The following is a 20,788-nucleotide window of genomic DNA, read 5'->3' as shown; positions in this document are numbered from 1 at the left end:
AGTATCTCCATTTATTTCCACGCCCAAACTAACCCGAGCCTTACCCGACCACTGGAATGTTCACTTTATCTACCTCCCGATTTCGAATCTACAGGAAGCTGCAGCATGAGCGCAATGACGTCATAGAAATGCTCACTTGCTCACTGAGCAGACTCAGAGTTTCCCTCCTTGATAACCCGGACTCCCAGCTTAGGTTGGCTTTTCAACTTTTGACACTTATTAAACTCAACTTCCCAGCAGAGTTAAATGTAATACTTACTGTGTGTGTCCGACACGGACTCAGCCCGACCTGGACCCAGCCCGACCCGAACCTGGCCCGACCTGACCCGAGCCCGAAAGCCAGACCCGGAAGAGCGACCCAACACGACCCGGACCCGACACAGGTCGTCGGGTCCCGTCGGGTTCAGGTCGGGTGGCAGGCCTTTCCAGAGCGGAGGTCAGATGAGGATTGAATTAATTTCAATCACTGAATCTGAACAAGAAGTAAATCTGTCAGGAATGGAAGACTTTACTTTATGTGTGAGTTTGTGGCGCAACGGTAGCGTGTCTGACTCCAGATCAGAAGGTTGCGTGTTCAAATCGCGTCAGGCTCAGTTATGTTTTCCAGCAGCTCATGTTCCTGGATTTTATATCAGAAGAGAGTTCGTTCTCTTGGAATGTTCGTGCATCGAAGAATTTCAAGATCAACTTTAATAGATTAAAATCCTGATTTCTGGTTCCGTTCCATTTCCATGCGCAGTTCTTATTTCACACTGTTTTATATCAGAACAATGCTTCAGGGATGTGATGTGTCCATTGTTTGCACAATCGCTCTGTCACCCAGTGTGAGAAATAAAACACAAACCGCACAGCTTGCGGCTCAAACCCATACCTGGCTCTGTCTATCGGCCGCTTAGTTCAGTTGGTTAGGATGCAGTGTTGATAACAACAAGGCTGTGGATTTGATCCCCATGTGCGCTGTCACATGGTCAGTCATTAATTTGACACATTTTTGTAACACTTAAAATCCAACTTTTAGATGCAAACAAGTTTACATAAAATGTCAAAGGGAATTTATTTTGAATACCATCCATTGCATCTTTGTCACTGGTCTGGAGTAACACAGAATTCTTTCCAATTATCTTCCGTTTGCTGATAAACATTGAACTCGTGGCCTTTCTCGTTAATGGTCACGAGCAGCAAAAACAGACAGAGCAAGTCTGACCGCCCAGAGATGTGGAAAAGGCTTCAGTTTGGGACATGTGCAGCAAATCAAATGTTCACCCGGCCCCGAGAGATTCAAAAACTGGGGAAAAGGACACAAGGAGATAGAGAATAAGCAAAAGCAGACAATGTAAATATTTCCCATCCTTGATATCTCTCTATTCCAATCCAACCTTCAGAGTTGGGTAAATAATTTCAGTGTAAATTGTGCAGCTCAAGAGTCAAAACCAAAGGGCGATGCAGAATAAAGGAGAACTGCCAAAACCCCAGATTGAACCAGGGATCTTCAGTCCAACACACTCCCAACTGAGCTATTTCAGTCTCACAGGCTTGGGATGATAAGTGGCAAGTAACATTCGCACCACACAAGTGCCAGGCAATGACCATCTCCAACAAGAGAGAATCTAACTATCTCCCCTTGACAGTCAATAGCACTACAATCACTGAATCCCCCACCATCAACATCATGGAGGTTACCATGGGCAGCCATACAAATAATGTGACTACAAGAGCAGGTCAGAGGCTTGGAATCCTGAGGTGAGTAATTACAGTGCAGCTGTTGGCTCCACCCCAGGGGCTGAATTTGTTCTGTAAACCATGAAGCAGCTTCCTCTCAAATCCCAGATTTATCAATAAATCCTCTTACAAAAGCCCCAAAGTGTGATATATTCCTCTCACTCATCCATGACTCCTGACTCCCCAAAGCCTGTCCACCATCCACAATTCACTAGGCAAGAGTGTGATGGAATACTCTCCACTTGCCTGGATGGGTGCAATTCCAACTCAAGAATCTCAACACCGTCCAGGACAAAGCAGCCCACTTGATTGGCACCCCATCTACAAACATTCACTCCCTCCACCATCGGCACACAGTGGCAGCAGTGTGTACCGTCTACAAGATGCACTGCAGCAATGCACCAAGACTCCTTAGACAGCACCTTCCAAACCCAGCGACCTTTACCACCGAGAAGGGCAAGGGCAGCAAATGCAGGGGATACCACCACCTGCAAGTTCCCCTCCGAGCCACACACCATCCTGACTTGGAACTATATCGCCGTTCCTTCACTGTCGCTGGGTCAAAATCCTGGAACTCCCTTTCTCACAGCACTGTGGGTGTACCTACCCCACATGGACTGCAGCGGGTCAAGAAGGCAGTTCACCACCACCTTCTCATGGGAAATTAGGGATGGGCAATAAATGCTGGCCTAGCCAGCGATGCCCACATCGCATGAATGAATGAATAAAAATGTGAAGTATCCCTTGTGTCATTCTTTTGGTATAAAATATAACCCTGGTGGAATTGCCCCTCCCAATAACACCTCACTTCATAGAACATAGAAAATGGAGAAAATTTATGGCACAGAATGAGACCATTTAGCAATCGTGTCTGTGCCAGCTGAAAAAGAGCGATCCAGCCCAATCCCACTTTCCAGGTCTTGGGAATGGGATCTGAACAGATGTCAGAGCTCACATTATGTGAATGTTCTGTTGAAGTGTTGGTGAGCTGATATACCAGGGGAGATTCACACTGTTGGACACAGTGTGAAATACATTCAAGTATTTATAAAACATTACAACATGTGAGTAATATTCCCCATTGATTTCTCAGCACTGATGGATTGTGAAGTGGGAGACAGCCAGAAGTCCCAGTGATCCACACTGACCCTGAGCTGAGAATGAAATGAGAAAAAGTTCAATCTTCAGCAGCGAGATGCTGCAGAGAGGTAAGAGTCCTGAATCAAGGAGAGACTTTCTCATACTGCTGTTGAATCTCATTTCAAACACTCCTTGAACTCTCTGCCGAGGAATTCAGAGCTGGATAACGCCTGTAAAATCAGCCTAAAAAGGAAATAGAAAACACCCACCGTGGGCTCAAACTCAAAAACTTGAGATTCAGAGTTTCATGCTTTCATCGACTGAGCTCACCAGGCCTGAGACAGTGTCTCCGTCCTGTCTGTTATTGGACGGTGCAGCTGTTGGCTCCACCCCAGGGGCTGAATTTGTTCTGTATACCATGAAGCAGCTTCCTCTCAAATCCCAGGTTTATCAGTAAATCCTCTTAAAAAGCCCCAAAGTGTGATATATTCCTCTCACTCATCCAGAATAAAAGTTACATCTTTTGCTCTTTTTACCTTCCAAACATTGACTTCTATTTTGCTCAGCATTTATTTCTCTCTCCTTTTTATGTTGTGCATTTCCTAATAAACATTTCATTTCAATTATTTATGAGGGATGAAATGAACAGAAAAGATTTTCTGCAATGGTACCGGGGTGTGGGACAGAGTGAGTTATTCGGATCTGGAATACACTGCCTGAGAGTGTGCTGGAGGCAGATTCAATCGTGGCTTTCAAAAGGGAATTGGATAAACACCTGAATAGAGAAAATTTGCAGGGCTACAATGAAAGGGCAGAGGAGTGGAATTAGCTGATTTGCTCTTGCAAAGAGCTGTCATGGACATGATGGACTGTATGGTCTCCTTCTGTACTGTAACCATTTGATTCCTTGATTCTAACTCTGTCAAAGTTGTTCTGAACTTGCTCTGCTCCAAGGAGAACAACCCCAGCTTTTCCAGTGTCTGCACATAACTGAAGTTATGAGGAACCATGGGGAACCCACTGTAAACCTTCCTCCAGACAGAAATACAACTGTTCACCACCACACTGTGACCCAGCTGTTCACATGATTTGGATGCGGGGACCAAATGTAGTATTTCCAAGTTTGCAGATGACACAAAACTAGGTGGGAATGTGTGTTGTGAGGAAAATGCAAAGCGGCTTCAAGGGAATTTGGACAGACTTAGTGAGTGGACAAGAAAGTGGCACATGAAATATAATGTGTACAAATGTGAGGTTATCCACTTTGGTAGGAGAAGCAGATGTGCAGATTATTTGTTAAATGGTAAGAGTGTGAATGTACAAAGGGGCCTGGGTGTCCTTGTCAATAAGTGACTGAAAGCTAACATGCAGGTGCAGCAAGCAATTAGGAAGGCTAATGATATGTTAGAGGATATGCAAGAGGATTTGTGTACAGGAGTAGTGAAGCCTTGCTTCAATTGTATATAACCTTGGTTGGTCTGCACTTTGTAATACTGTGTGAAGTTTTGTTCCCCTTACCTTCGGAAGGATATCATTGCCATAGAGGGAGTGGAACGAAGGTTCACCAGACTTGTTCCCGGGATGGCGGGACTGTCAAATGAAGAGAGATTGGGGAAACTGGGCCTGTATTCTCTAGAGTTTTGAAGAATGAGAGGTGATCTCATTGAAACTTACAAAATATTTAAAGGGATAGACAGGTAGATGAAGCTAAGATGTTTCCCCCGGTTGAGGAGTCTAAAACCAGGGGACACAATTTCAACGTAAGGGGAAAGCCACTTCGGACAGAGATGAGGAGAAATTTCTTTACTCAGTGGGTTGTGAATCTTTGGAATTCTCTACCTCAGAGGGCTGTGGAAGCTCAGTCATTGAGTATGTTTAAAGCAGAGATTGACAGATTTCTAAATACAAATGACATAGGGGAGATGGAGAGAATGTGGGTAAAAGGCATTGAAGTGGACAATCAGTCATCATCATATTGAATGGCTGGGTGGGCTCGACGGGCTGAATGGCCTACTCCTGCTCCTATGTTCCTATCAGTCAGCAAACTTCATATGCATGCTGTCATTGTCCCTTTTATTCCATGGGCTTCAGTTTTACTGGCAGTCTAGTATGTGACATCATCAAGAAGGTTTTTAATAAGTTAAATAAGGAGAAATTGTTTCCAGTGGCAAAAAGGTCAGTAACCAGAGGATGTATTTATCAGGTGACTGAGAAAAGAACCAGAGGCGAAATGAGGAATGATTTTTTATACAGTGATGTGTTGTGATCTGGAATGCACTGTCTGATCAGGACTTGAAAGCAGCTTCAGTCGTAACTTTGAAAAGCAATTGGGATAAATACTGGAAGGAAAAATGTACAGATTACAGGAGACAGCACTGACACAATGGACCAAATGGTCTCCTTCTTTGGGTATCATTCTCTGGTTTTATGAACATAATGTTGATACAATTCGCTGAGTTGGAAGGGAAGTGAACCCAGATACCGGGTATTCTAAACACCAGACCCAAACCAACTGAACAAGCCCGTTGTTTAATCTCTGTTTTTCACACCAGCTTCTCCTCGCTCTTTCTGTGTTTCCAGCCTGGTCTGTTCCTCTGACCTTCATTCCTGACACTCTATTGAGAATGGCCAACTCACTGCACCTCTCACTTACACCGTCATTCCACCCCTTCACCCACTTGCAAACCTCTCTGTTCAACAGTACCTCACATCTGCTCCTCCGCTCCATTAATATAACAGGAAAACATTTTCAAACAGACATTTCCAGACAGTGAACGTTCCAGTAAGACAAGGTAAAGATCAGATTCATTCACTTTAAACACAGAGAGAGCAGCTCTCCCTGTTCAGTCTAAGGAGCAGATGTAGTTTCACTCCCATTAGTCTTAGAGACATGTGCCAGAATTTTAAGGGACCGTTGGAGACGGGAATGGAGGCCGGGGAGGGGGAGGTGCGGGGGAGTATAAAATAGGGATGGAAGACGTTGGTCCGGATTTTCCTGTCGGCGGCTGACATGGAGGGCAGACTTCGCACATCCACACGGCAAGAAGGCATTTAAAGTATTTATGAATCCAATTATCAGCAATTTTATTCACTGGATCCAATTGAACTAATAGCACACGGGAACCACGGGTCTTCAGAGCCTCGCCTGGTTAAAGGAGGCAACTGGGAGGTGGGAGCTGAGTGTTGGCTTCACTGGGAAGCTATCGGGTGAGGCAGCGTCACTTGGCAGCAAGGGTGGAGGGGGAAAGGGCATCGGGAAACACTGTCAGGAGAGGGGGCCAATGTGCCAGCTCTGCAGAGGGAACAACACCAGGGTGCCATTGGGGCAGTGCCACTTCATTGAGGATGACAAATGAGGTAAATGTGGCTGGGTGTTGTTTACTGTGAAGGCCTTGCACTCAGGGAGGGGCAACCTGTCATGGGCCTCATTCGTGGCTCCCATTGAGGAGGAGGAGGAGGAGTAGAGAGGAAGGGAGGGAGGCGCAGGCACCAGCAGGGGCACCACAGCAGCTTGGGGGCCCACAGGAAGGCCAGCCTCGAACAGGAGGCTGGAGAAGGAGGCAGAGGAACACGTCAGCCGAGGTTCAACAACCTGCAGATGTCCGAGTGACAGTGTCTCCGCAGACTGCACCTCTCCACGGAGGTCGTCACTGATCTCTCTGCCATGATGCAGCTGTGCCCCTTGCGACTTGGTGGGCACCTGATGCCAGTGTCACTGAAGGTCACCGTGCCACTGAACTTCTGCACCACCAGATCATTGTGGGGATCCACTGGAGATATGTGTGGAATCTCACAGTCTGTAGTGAATCAGTGCATCAACGAGGTCACCAATGTCCTGTTCAGGAGGGCCGGTGACTATGTGCACATTGATCCAAACAGTCAAGCTGAGAGAGCTATAGGATTTGGGGCCATCGCTGGATTCCACCAGGTGTAGGGTGTCATTGACTGCACCCATGTGACCATCAAGGCTCCTGCAGACCAGCCAGCAGCCTTCAACAGGAAGGGCTTCCACTTGCTCAGTGTGCAATTGGTCTGCGACCACTGCAAATGGATCCCATAGGTGTGTGCACAAATCCCGGGAAGCAGCCACAACGCCTGCATACCAAGGCACTCCCAGGTGCCAGAACCTTGCCGCGGCCCCATCCGCTTTCAGAGATGGATCCTTGGAGACAAGGGCTACCCACTGAGGACATGACTACTGACGTCTGTGAGGAACCCACGCACGGATGCAGAGGAGAGGTACAACACCTGCTGCGGGTCAACCCGAGCGACCATCAAGGAGGCCATTGGTCTCCTGAAGATGAGATTCAGGTGCCTAGATCGATCCAGTGGAGCCCTTCAGTATGTCCCGGCGAGGGTCTCGCATATCGTGGTGGTTTTCTGTGCACAGCACAATCTGGCATTACAGAGGGGTGAGGTGTTGACCAGTGAGGATATCGTGGAGTGTGATGTCTCCTCTGATGATGAGGATGTGGAGGAGGATGCTGCCCAAGCAGTGCCAGATGAAGAACCTCAGGCACAGCAGGAAAGGGGCCATGAGATACACACAAGGGAGACATGAGACACCCTTATACATTCAAGTTTCCTTTGAGCCTTACCACCTTCTGGAACCACAGCAATAAAGTCTTAGCTTTAAACAGCCCTGTTGTCGCCTCCTTCCTTCTGTACTGCAGCGTCCAGGTACACATCGCACAGTGACAAGGACGAAGCTTTGTGAACTCAGGGCTTGGTCCCTCACTTCCAGCCCCTTGGGAGGAACGGTTTAAATGAAGTCCCAAAGGGCATCAACAATAGGAAGGAGACATAGTGAGAGAACATCATTTCTATATTCCGTGTGACAACAAACACAACCCTATCCATCTGGAATGTACATTCACCCGTGAACCCCTCAGTGAATCAAGGTGCTCTTCTGAAATCTTTTCTGCGTGCTCTTACGTGGTGCTCCCCTTGCTCTGTCAGCTGAGGTGGAGACAGGCTGCTGACCTTGCTGCCCCATGGCTTGGGATGACATTGGTGGCCGTCCTCTTGCTGCCTGAGGCCTGGAGGGCCCCGGCACACTGAGGGCCTCCTGCACAGGTACAGGGACCCCCCTCTGTCACCGAGGGTGATGGAGGCAGGCACTGGCATCACTTCTGTCACTGGCAGAGGGGCTTTGGAGCTACTGTCCACACCAGGAGCACCCTGAGAGGAGACCCCAGATGTAGCAGCCAGCTGCTCCTCCCCCTTATAAGACACACTTGTACCTCGCTGCTGACCTGAGAGGGACGTGGACCTGGTGAAGAGTTCAGGTGCCTCGTCCCCCCTCTCACCTTGTCACCGCTGGATGGAGCTCATGGACAAAGCGATGGAGTGCAGGTCTGCACACATCTCCGGCAGCCACTGATTGGTCGGCTGGATCTGGCTCTCCATCAGAGTCACCAATCTCTCAAGGAAGGAAGCCAGACACACCCCCATCAGAGACAGTACAGCATGCAAGGCCTGGATGGACTCCTCCATCATCCGAACTTGGGTACACATAACCTCCGGCAACTCTGCCAGATGTTGCCTGACCTCTTGCTGCAGCTTCAGCATTTCCCGTGTTGCTGGTGACACCAGAGGCACGTCATCAGCCTGGGACTCAGCATGGGCCTGGCCTCCCACAGACTTCCAACTGCCAGTGGCCTCGGCTGTCACTGCCTCCGTCATCTGCCCGGGCCTGTCTGTGACGTGCTCACCAGCTTGTGTGCCCAAATCTAACAGCGAGTGGATACCCACCGAGTGAGGGTTACTGTGCTGGTGGAGGGTGCAGGGGAATGATGTGACGGTGCACCCTCTGAGGCTCCCTCCTCCTCCTCAGAGGTGTCTGGCTGTCCCCCAGTCTCTCCAGCTCTTCGCTCTTGTCTTTCATCCTAGCCTGCATGTGAAAACAGGGACATTGAAGGGTTAGGGTCTGCCCATCGTGACATTCCAACCACCCCTACTGTGCAGCTCCATTGATGCAGTGGTGAACAGATGAGCAGTGTGGCTCCTTTGCAGCAGATGCACCCTTGTGCCCCAGGAGATGTTCATTCACTCTCTTAGGTAGGTGTCCCTGTCTCTCCATCAGCTATGGAGCAGCTGCTTTGCTGCCCGGCCTGTTCCATGGCCTCCTCCTCCATCGGGATGAGGACATGGAGATAAGGCATCCACTGCCAGTCTTGACATGCTCTTTCCGATTGTGGGCTGTCTTCTCCTGCAGCCACGATGATCAACAAAGTTAGTCTCCCAGCGGGGACAAACCCAATATCTCTGATGGTGATAGTCCAGCAGTCCATGATGTGGACACACATATTCCTCCTGCATGTGGCCCCTCTCGAGGGACTGTGTGAGTTTATACAATGACTGATGTGCACCTCCCACCGAGATGCAGCCAAGCCTCAGGCAGCATGTCCTGCTGCCCTTCCCCAATACACATGACTGGGTGGTCACTCCCTTTCCACCAAACACTCCCTCTCACTCTGCCATGCGCAATGTCCAAAGGGTCCAAAGTGTTTTGAGTTTGCGCCTGAGCAGCCCGGATCCGGTCATTGACCCACTTCTTGCACTGGATCCATGTCTTGGGGGTGACCCCACGGCTGCTGACTTCACCTACTATCTCAAAGCAGCTTTGCTTGGTCAGGTGGACAGGTCTCCACCTCCCATCCCTGGGGAAGAGGATCTTCCACCTATCTGTTGTCACCTGGAGGCGAACCTGCAGGAAGGCATCGCTAAACTATTGGACCATGTTCACTGCAGGCTCGCATTCAGCTCCTTACCTATCAGGCAGCAGAGACAGCAGAACGGGTCCTGGGGCATCAGTGACAGCAGAACGGGTCCTGGGGCATCAGTGACAGCAGAACGGGTCCTGGGACAGCAGAATGGGTCCTGGGCAGCAGAGGCAGCAGAACAGGTCCTGGGGCAGCAGATGCAGCAGAACAGGTCCTGGGGCAGCGGAGGCATCAGAACAGGTCCTGGGGCAGCAGATGCAGCAGAACAGGTCCTGGGGTAGCGGAGGCAGCAGAACAGGTCCTGGGGCAGCAGATGCAGCAGAACGGATCCTGGAGCAGCAGAGGCAGCAGAACGGGTGCTGGGGCAGCGGAGGCAGCAGAACAGGTCCTGGGGCAGCAGATGCAGCAGAACAGGTCCTGGGGTAGCGGAGGCAGCAGAACAGGTCCTGGGGCAGCAGATGCAGCAGAACGGGTCCTGGAGCAGCAGAGGCAGCAGAACGGGTCCTGGGGCAGCAGAACGGGCCCTGGGGCAGCAGAGGCTACAGAACGTGTTCTGGGGCAGCAGAGGCAGCAGAACGGGTCCTGGGGCAGCAGAGGCAGCAGAACTGGTCCTGGGGCAGCAGAACGGGTCCTGGAGCAGCAGAGGAGGCAGAACGGGACCTGGGGCAGCAGAACGGGTCCTGGTGCATCAGAGGCAGCAGAACGGGTTCTGGGACAGCAGAGGCAGCAGAACGGGTCCTGGAGCAGCAGAGACAGCAGAATGGGTCTTGGGGCAGTAGAACGGGTCCTGGGACAGCAGAACGGGACCTGGGGCAGCAGAGGCAGCAGAACGGGTTCTGGGACAGCAGAGGCAGCAGAACGGGTCCTGGAGCAGCAGAGACAGCAGAATGGGTCTTGGGGCAGTAGAACGGGTCCTGGGACAGCAGAACGGGACCTGGGGCAGCAGAGGCAGCAGAACGGGTTCTGGGACAGCAGATGCAGCAGAACGGGTCCTGGGGCATCAGAGGCAACAGAATGGATCTTGGGGCAGCAGAACGGGTCCTGGGACAGCAGAACGGGACCTGGGGCAGCAGAGGCAGCAGAACGGGTTCTGGGACAGCAGAGGATGCAGAACGGGACCTGGGGCAGCAGAGGCAGCAGAACGGGTTCTGGGACAGCAGAGGCAGCAGAACGGGTTCTGGGACAGCAGAGGGCTCTCAGGAAGACACTCCTTTAAACCAGGCAGCAGTGAATACAGGTCTGGCAGTCCTTTCAATATGGTGCCAGCACCTGCCGTTGTGTCAGATGTCGGTGCCATCGGTGCCTCGTTCCCTACCTCTGGTCCTTGTTTACATGGGCCCCACGCCTCCCCTTCATTAATTGGTCAGCTGCTCCGTGATCGGGGTCGGCCGGCCACATTTCACTCGTGTGGTGACGGCACCCACTCACGGTGTCTCTGCCGAGAGCCGCACCGTTAGTTTAAAATTCAGCCCATGGGGTCAAGAGTGGAAAATCTCCCCTCTGATTCTCTCTACTTAAACTGATGGAGACACCAAATTAAAACTGTTGAAACCAGGGATTGTATCCTGGTTCTTCAATCTAGTGTTCTCCCAACTGAGCTATTCCATCCTCACTGTGGACTCATCTTCATTGGAGACAAATATAACTCCAGGTGGAATTTCCCCACCCGTTCATTCCTCACTTCAGGGGAATGGGACCCGACCAGATCGCGGAACTCAGATTATGTTAATGTTCTGCTCTTGATATCTTAATATTATCTTGCGTTTGAGCCACTTTTAATCAGGTTCACGGACAAATTCTTCCATCATCCCTTCTCCCACATTCTCTCTCTCTCATTCATTCTTTATTCCTCACAGTCCAGAAAGGCTTAGGAATCAGAGCTCACCTCCAAACCCTCTGCACACAGACCTCTGTCTGTTACCCTGTTTGATCCAAGAGACCAGTCAATAAATTACACTCTTTATAAACACAGAAAGCTGCCTCAGAGTGTTGGACAGAGATAAATACACTGAAGTCTTTTGAAAAAAGTTCATCTTACGGGTTGTTACTGAGCCCACAGAGCAGGGCGGGCCCAGGCTCCAGCTCCAGCCCCAGCCCCAGCCTGTGCTGTGTTAGCTGATGCCACCTGGTGTGATACTGAGCCACACGGAGCAGGAAAGGGCCTGGTTGTATTCATGGCCTGTGTTGAGTTATCTGATCCCACTCAGTGTGGTAGGAGCCACACAGAACAGAATGGGCCCAGGCTCCTTCCTCAGCCTGAGGGATGATAGTTCTTCTCACACATTGTTGTACAGAGCCCCACACAGAACAGGGAAATCTCAGGCTCCATCCCCGGCCTGTGGTATTTTACTTCATCGCACCTGGTATGGTACGGAGCCCCCAGAGCAGGAAAGATCCAGCTTCCATCTCCGGCCTGTGCTGAATTAGCTAATCTGACCTGGTTGGCACTGAACCGCAATCAGGGAAGGATGGGCCGAGGCTCCATGGCCTGTGGTGTGTTAGTTATTCTCATTTGGCGAGGTACTGAGCACTATATAGAGCAGGATGGGCCTGTGCTCAGTGAGCTGATCTCACCTTGTGTGGTTCTGAGACCCACACACAAAGCGGGACAGGCCTAGGCCTCATCCCCAGCCTGTGTTCAATTAGCTGATCTCATCCAAAAGATTTTGATAAGGTTCCACACAAGAGGCTTCTCTATAAGATTAATGTCCCTGGTATCAGTGGTCATATATTGATCTGGATTGGGAACTGACTGGCAGGACGTTGGCAGAAAGTAGTTACAGATGGATCTGGATCTGTTTGGAGACCAGTTACCAGTGGTGTCCCACAGGGATCGGTGTTGGGACTGTTGCTCTTTACTATTTTTATTAATGATCTGGATGTAGGTGTAGGGGGCACCATCTGTAAATTGACAGATGATTTGAAGATCTGTGCGAGTGTTCAGACTGTAGACGATACTCGACTGTTTCAGGCTGATCTTAATGTGTTGGGAGATTGGGTTCATGACTGGTAAATGATGTTTAATTTGGGTAAGTGCAGTGTTATTCATGTGGACAGGGCGAATGCTCAACATTCATACACCCTTCAGGGAAAAACATTAAAGTAGGTGGAAAAAAGAAAATAATTTTGAGCAGAGATCTGGATGTTCTAGTGCACAGATCTCGAAAGGTACAGCAGCAATGCTGTGAAGTGATAGTTGGAGCAAATAGAGGGTTGGGCTGCATTCAGAGGACAATTGAGTATAAAATGAGGCATATTCTTTCATGGGATGTGAGCGACACTGGCAAGTCCAGAATTTGTTACCCATCCCTAATTGTCCTTGACAAGGTGGCAGTGAGCTCCCTTCTCGAATTGCTGCACTCCATGTGGTGTAGGTACACCCACAGTGCTGTTAGGAAGGGAGATCCAGGATTTTGACCCAGCATCAGTGAATGAACAGCGATATATTTGCAGATCAGATGGTGTGTGACTTGGAGGGGAGCTTGCACATGGTGGTGTTTCCATGCATCTGCAGCCCTTGTCCTTCAAGGTGGTGGAGGTCTTCGGTTTGGAAGGTGCTGTCTGCGGAGCCTTGGTGAGTTGCAGCAGTGCATCTGGTAGATGGTACACACTACTGCCACTGTGCGTCAGTGGTGAAGGGAGTGAATGTTTAAGGTGGTGAATGGGGTGACAATCAAGGCGGCTGCTTTGTCCTGAACAGTGTCGAGTTTCTAGAGTATTGTTGGTGCTGCACTCATCCTGGTTTGTGCCTTGTAGATGGTTGACAAGTTTTGGAGAGTCAAAAATCACAACATTATTACAGTGGAGAAGGAGGCCATTGGGCCCATTGTGTCTGCATAGAATCATAGAACATAGAAAGTTTACAGCATAGGCAGGCCAAAAAACGAGCCACCCAGCTGAATCCCATTGTCCAGCATTTGGACCGTAGCCCTGCAGGTTCAGGCACTTGAGGTGCACATCCAGACTCCTTTTAAATGAGTTGAGGGTTTCTGCCTCAGCTACCCTTACAGGCAGTGGGTTCCAGACTCCCACAGCCCTCTGGGTGAAAAAACCTTTCCTCATCTCCCTCTAATTGTTCAACACATCACTTTAAATCTATGCCCCCTCGTCACTGACCTCCCTACTAAGGTAAATAGACCCTTCCCATCCATTCTATCCAGACCCCTCACAATTTTGTACATTTCAATCAAATCTCCCCTCAGCCTCTTCTATTACAAGGAGAACAACCCCAGTCTATCCAATCTTTCCTCATAGCTGCATTTTTCCAGTCCTGGCAACATCCTCATAAATCTCCTCTGTAACCTCTCTAGTGCAATTACATCCTTTCTGGAATCAGGTGACCAGAACTGCACACAGAACTCAAGTTGTGGCCTAACTTATGATTTATACATTTCCAGCATAACCTCCCTGCTCTTATATTCTATACATTGGCTAATAAAGGAAAGGATTCCATAAGCCTTCTCAACCAACTTATCAACCTATCCTGCTACTTTCAGGGATTTGTGGACATTCACTTCAAGGTCCCTCACTTCCTCTGCACCTCTCAGCATTCACCCATTAATTGTGTCTTCCTTTGCTGTGTTTGACCTCACCAAAGGCATCACCTCACACTTCTCCAAGTTGAATTCCATTTGCCACTTTTCTGCCCACCTGACCAGTCCATTTCTCCAGCTCTCCTAATGAGCATTTCACCATGTGCCTTGAGCTGAGTTACTCATCACAGAATTCCCACTATCTGATTTACTCTTGTAGCCAGAGTATGTATATGAATGGTCCAGTTAAGCTTTTGTCAATGGTAACCCCCAGGATGTTGATGGTGGGGGGATTCAGCGATGGTAATGCTGTTGAACGTCAAAGGGAGATGGTTACATTCTCTCTTGTTGGAGATGGTCATTGCCTGGTACTTATGTGGTGTGAATGTTACTTGCCACTTAGCAGCCCAAGTCTGAATGTTGTCCAGGTCTTGCTGCTTCTGGACATGGACTCCTTCAGTATCTGAGATGTCCCGAATTTGTCCTTTTATGAAACCTTGGTCAGGACTCACTTGGAATATTGTATCCAGTCTTGGTCTCCTCACATGATGGGTGATATTGAGGCTTTGGAAAGGGTACAGAGGAGAGACATTCGACGAATTCCCAGTATAAGACATCTTGGTTATCAAGTTAGACTAAAAGAGTTGGGACCCTACACCTTAGAGAAACCTAGACTGAGGGGTGATCCGATTGAGGTTCATAAATAATGAAGGGTCCAATTCAGCATGGGAGAGGAGTCATAACTTTCTATTGTGAAAGGCCAGATGGCACCCGGATCACATTAAATTTCATTTTCAGTGGTTGGCTAATGTACCAGGATGGCCGAGTGGTTAAGGCGTTGGACTTAAGCTCCAATAGACATGTGTCTGCGTGGGTTCAAACCCCACTCCTGGTATCTGTGCTTACCAAATGTTACTTTTTCTTTCCCTGACTTTTGCCTTGCACCATCATCTCTTCTGTCATTTAATCACTCTTGCCTTCGAACTGATCACAGCTTCCTATTATTTGATCTGCCCCAGCACCTTTCCTTGGCTCCGCGCTTGCTTATAAACTGGTAAATCTTTAACTTAATCTCCTCTGTCCCCTGACAATGACCTTCTCATCCTTCCTGGATTGTGGTTCCTCACAGGATCCGCTGCCTCTCCGACTCCCCTCCAGGTAACTGAAGGCCCTGAGCCTTGGTCTCTCTTTATACGCTAGCTGGTAGTTGATTTCTTGCAGGTCTGCCACCGCTCAGGAGAAGCTCAAAACCCAGATCAAGCAAAGTATCAAGAGGAATGTGAACAAAGGCTCCCTGGTGCATAGCAAGGGACAGGGAGCCTCCGGCTCCATCAAAATCAGCAAGAAGGAAAACCTAGGGAAATGTGGGAAAGAAGGTGAAGAAACCAGCACACAAGAAATCTTCAGTGAAGAAACCAGCAGACAAGAAATCTTTAGTGAAGAAACCAGCAGACGTGAAAGTGACAACAAAGAAAGTAACAGCCAAGAAAACGAGCAGCAAGGCGGCGGCAACGCCAAATAAGGTGGTGAAGAAAGCAGCGCTTCAGAAAAAGTCTGCTGCAAAGAAGGTCAAAAAAAGCAAGAGTGCGGCGGGCGGAAAGGCGCTGAAGAAAGTGCAGACATGGAAGAGCAAGGTCAAGCCGAAAGCAGCGAAGGCTCAGAAAGCAGGGTCTGGAAAGAAGTGAAAGAGCGCGGGAAACTTGGAAACATCTGAACACAAAGGCTCTTCTCAGAGCCACCCACATCTCTCAGGAAAGAGCTGATCCCCTGATCAAATGATCCCTGTCCCGGCCCCGCCTGCAGATTCCACATGGAAATGATTTGGAGTAAATCCAGGATCCCTGGTGACTCCCCTCCACCCAGACTTTTCCCCACTCTCTGTAATAAAACAGAGGGATATCCGGCCCTCTCTCTAACTGGAGATGTGTTCGGTACAGTCTCAGTTCACAAATTCAGGGGGAGAGTCTGTGAGACAGGAACACTGGCGGAGAAACCCCACCTCACAACTCAAACCCCAACACATGAGTTTCTCCAATTCAGCTGGAGTCGGGTGACAACAGGAGCTGCGATAGGCTGTGATCGGGAATGTGAGGAATGGATTTGTTCAGGGAGGAATGTACCTGGAATCTCCGAAAATAATAGTTCCTAATTTCGCCAGATGACACATTCTGCAGTGAGAGTGAAAAGTCTCTTCACTGCTTCACATTTACTAATTGTTTGGTTCTAGATGAATAATGAGTCAGAGAGTAATGACAGGATCTGAAGCTTCTTTCACACCAGCCCTTGAATGACTCAGTGTGAAGTGTCCAATGTGTGAAGCTACTGCCAGGGTTTGTCAATCTGAACAGTTTCAGCTCAGTTACTGGGGGCCTGGAATCCCCGCAGTTTGACTCTGTCTCTGATTGGTCACCCGCTTCTCAATCCAATTCTTAACCAATAGGAGAATCACATATAAGTAAATAGAAGTTCTCATTGGCTTAGATTTTCCAATTGAAAAAAGCCCGGCAATTCCAGAGCAGGAAGGAATTGAAGTGATGGAAAATTTCAATTTTCAGGCAACAATTTTAAAACCTCTCATTTTATGTTCTGTTTTACTGTATTTACCGTCACAAAATCCTGACGCGATTTTAGGAATCGTTTTCATTTGTCAATCTGTTAACTGTAAGCGGCGGGAGGAAGGTCCGGTTCAGCAATTTAAAACGGGACAAATATCAGCTTCCTCTCTGTAAAAGGAACAAATTAGCGACTAACCGCTTCTCACAGGCTTCTCGGGGACTGACAGAAACGAGCGGTTTCTGATCATTTCTCCTGAAAGAGGCGGATAATGCTGCAGGGAGCAATGAACTGCCCTTCACTTTCTGGCTGCTAATACACCCCTGACTTTAAACAGTTCAAACAGCGACTGATGCTTCTGTCGGAAAATGAGCAGATTCACCAGAATGATCCCGGTCCATCATGGCCAAAGACATCCAGCTGGCCCGCCGCATCCGCGGGGAACGCACCTTAAACCCAGCTTCAGTAACAAGTGTAACAAGGGCTCTTTTCAGAGCCACCAAATCAGCAAAGGAAAGAGCTGCCATCTCTGTTCATCATCAAACCCATTAGATTGAAGGGGCGGTCACATGGTTTCTGTTTTGTCACATCACTTTCCCGAAAGGCCTGTTGGACTGAGAGCTGGTCTGGAATTTAGAAAGCAGCATTACCGGAGACTCATTGCTGCTCAGCACAATCTCAACCCCGCTCCTGGGATCCGTTAGCTGGCATTTGGGGGAAAGAAATGGATCCCAGTTTTATTTGGAAGGCATTAATGGAGTCGGGTCCGTTCACATGAGGGTTATTTACAAACATTACCCAATGAGTTCACTAATATTTGAATCCATTGGAGATCAGTACACAGGATATGTAAGTTAGCTCGGTCACTCTGACTGAAACCGCCAGTTCCCCGGGGCTGCAGACCCTGACACTGCGGGGAGAGAATCCCCGACCCTATCCCGCCGCCGGGGGGAACAGACAGCTCTGTGTCCGGAGAATAGGGAGGGCCGGGGGGAAGGCACATATTAAAGCGCTGCAACGGACTCAGCTCCTGTGTGTGCACAACTCTCACTGATTCCGTCCTCTGGGAACAGTGCGGTCTAAACAGATCAGGTTAGGAGAGAGACACACAGCCCGAGAATGGCCTCTTCCTTCCTGCATTTACTCTGTTCCGGGAGCAGATTCTCATTGAGAAGCGGCACTCAGATCACCGGAGAGAAATAAAAACACAATTCAAACTGTCCAAATGAAAAACAGAGAATTAACACGGACACTTCCATTATTAAATTAATTCATCAGCTCCGAACCAGTTCCCGTTAATGTACCGGGATAATCTCGGGATTTATCAAATCGAAGGCAGCGGGATTTATTAAATTGTTGATTCTGACACCCTGTAGTTCACTTCTTCACTTAACTAGAGGGGGAGATGTGTGAGCAGAGAAACAGAGCGAAATCCAGAGAGGGAACTGAAAACACACCTGGACAGATGTGAAACAGGTCAATCCACTGTTCCAATAACTCCATCTCTGATTCCCTCCTGACAGTAACCAGCCCTTTCACAGAGACTGTGGGTGGCTCTGAAAAGAGCCTTTGGTTTATTCGATGACATTTCGGCCGCTTTACTTTTTCTGGGAGCTCTGAGCGCTGGTTTTCTTGGGCAGCAGCAAGGCCTGGATATTAGGCAGCACCCCGCCCTGAGCGATGGTCTCCCCTCCCAGCAGCTTGTTGAGCTCCTCGTCGTTGCGGACGGCCAGCTGCAGGTGTCTGGAGATGATGCGGTTCTTCTTGTTGTCCCGGGCCGCGTTGCCGGCCAGCTCGAGGATTTCAGCGATCAGATACTCGAGCACAGCAGCCAGAAAGACCGGGGCTCCGGCACCCACACGCTCAGCTTAGTTACCCTTTCTCAGGAGCCTGTGAACATGGCCCACCGGGAACTGCAGTCCAGCCCGGGAGGAGCGAGACTTGGCCTTGGCCCGAGCTTTCCCGCCGGTCTTTCCACTTCCAGACATTTCCACAATCTCACAAATACTTTCACAAAGAATGAATAATTTCCTTAGCATTGACAGTATATCGCCAGCAGTCAGAATGGCCGAACGGTCTAAGGCGCTGCGTTTAGGTCGCAATCTCCATTGGAGGCGTGGGTTCGAATCTCACTTCTGACAAGTTGTGTTTTGACTGAACTGGAGGCGTTTGGGAGCAGCGGTGAAGAGCAAAGAGAAAGCAGGAAAGAACATGGACAAACAAAGTAACAATGGACCCAAAGATGTTGCAACAAAACATGAGAGTCAGAGGCAACGAAGCAAACAGCAGGGCACATAAAAGATCAAAAATGTAACCTTTGTATCGTGGTGGAAGATGTTGCCAATATCCTGAATGAATACTTTACTGTTTTCCCGAATGAGAGGGTGATGCAGATATTGTTATTAAGGAGGAGGAGTGTGAAGTATTGGACGTGATATCTTAAGGAGAGAGGAAGTCTTAATGGGATGAGCATCGTTGAATGTGGATAAATCATCAGGACCAGTTGAAATGTACCCCAGGCTGTTGAAAGAAGCCAGGGAAGAAATAGTGGAAGGTCTGACCATCATTTTCCAATCCCTCACTGGATACAGGTGTGGTGCCAGAGGATTGGAGGTCTTGTAACGTTGCAATAAAAGCAAAATACGAGGCAGATCAAGCATGGCTGATCCTTTCGAGTAGAGAAACAGGGCTGAATTCCCTGAACCAGTGCTACAGCTTTCAGAATAGAAGGAGCCTATACACACCTGATGGGTTCCACTTAAACAAAAGAGCTGGAGGTGTTGACGGTCAGAACAGATAAAATGTGGAGGAGTGTTTGAAGCAGATGCTGTGTGGTTACTGTAGTTGTACTATGGAGTTATTTCAAGGAGGTGATTCTGAATGTAATGGATCAACGTGGACCCATCCAAGGCAAAGGTTCTAAGCTTCCCTGTGGTCCAGCCTGGTTGAATGGAACTGAAGCAAACAAATCATCCAGAAGTGGAAAAGAAATATAAGGCCATGAAAGCACAGAATTCAGATGGATGCAATACCAGATGGTATGGCAAGAGTGTAAAACAGCAACAGACTGGTGAATAAAACTTTCCCATTGAATGAGACAAGAGAAAAGAAGGGTAATAATAGTGTCAGGTGAGTTGTGACACTATTCACATTCCACCTTGATCTGAATAGGACTGTTGAAGGGAGTGATTGAGAAGAATAGAGGAGAAATGAAAAGAAAGGAGAAATAAACAAAAGGTCTTTTGATTTTAGAATGCTTGTTTTTGGAAATGACAGACTGTAAAGTGTGTGTGTCAGAAGATATAGAGCGAAGTTGGGTATGACAAGATCACAGGAAAGTTGTGCCCTGAGACAAGGTGTGTGTTGACAGGAAAGCTGCTTTCTTTTGCACAATATGTATTTTATTCATATAATTTGTGCAATTACATTGCAAAGCAGTTCAAATTTAATATTACATAAGGTACAATACAGATCAGTTTCCTTCAATAATGTACATGATGTATCTCACTATCCCTGCCTGCACAGGTTATATTTACAGTATTTACATTACAAATCAAACATTCTCTGGTGCAAACAGCCCGAGGGGTTTTTCACGGATTCCAGCCCCTCACTGTACTATGGCCTACTAGGGCCTCAGACTGCAGCCTTTCCCCATTGAGTCTCCATGGTGGCTTCCCCAAGCTTTAATGCCGTCCCACAGCACATAGTCTTGGACGTTGCAATGTGCCAGTCTGCAACACTCGGTCATGGACAGCTCTTTGCACTGGAATACCTGTCCCACGGCCGGGCTCGTTCTCAATAGAGATCATTTCAAATGAACATTTCCTAAATCCGTGCTTTCTCTCTCGCAATAAAGAGAACAGGATGTCTGGCAGATTCAGTGTGAGACAATAACACTGCCGGGTAAAGGCCGCTTTCCAACTCCAATCTTAACACAGGAGATTCCCCAAACAGCTGCAGTAAGGTGCTGTGAACTGCTGGAAGCGGATGTGTGAGGAAATGGTGATGTTACTGAGGAGGTTTCTTAGTATAGAATGGACTGTGTTTAGGTGGGAATATTACTGAGTGTTAATTGCATCGGGACCATATTTAAAAGCTCCGGCTTTCTGGAAAGCCTTGACTATGAAGGCCGAGTCTGGAAGGGTTTGTGTGGAGAGCTGGGTTTTGGTTCTACTGTTA

The 20,788-nt window shown here is 48.7% G+C and overlaps 3 non-coding genes across 3 annotated transcripts; all 3 read left to right on the top strand.

Annotated features, from left to right (window-relative positions):
* Positions 1-521: 521 nt before the first annotated feature.
* On the top strand, positions 522-593 carry trnaw-cca (transfer RNA tryptophan (anticodon CCA)). Its single transcript has one exon. It is a non-coding gene; the product is annotated as a tRNA-Trp (tRNA).
* A 14,275-nt stretch (positions 594-14,868) lies between these two features.
* Positions 14,869-14,951, top strand: trnal-uaa (transfer RNA leucine (anticodon UAA)). Its single transcript has one exon. It is a non-coding gene; the product is annotated as a tRNA-Leu (tRNA).
* A 3,716-nt stretch (positions 14,952-18,667) lies between these two features.
* Positions 18,668-18,750, top strand: trnal-uag (transfer RNA leucine (anticodon UAG)). The gene has a single exon. It is a non-coding gene; the product is annotated as a tRNA-Leu (tRNA).
* The last annotated feature ends 2,038 nt before the right edge of the window (positions 18,751-20,788 follow it).

The sequence above is a fragment of the Heterodontus francisci genome, unplaced genomic scaffold, assembly GCF_036365525.1.
Source record: "Heterodontus francisci isolate sHetFra1 unplaced genomic scaffold, sHetFra1.hap1 HAP1_SCAFFOLD_51_2, whole genome shotgun sequence".
Classification (NCBI taxonomy): Eukaryota; Metazoa; Chordata; class Chondrichthyes; order Heterodontiformes; family Heterodontidae; genus Heterodontus; species Heterodontus francisci.
The sequence above is the reverse complement of the archived record's forward strand: the minus strand, read 5'-3'. Positions and strand labels throughout refer to the sequence as shown.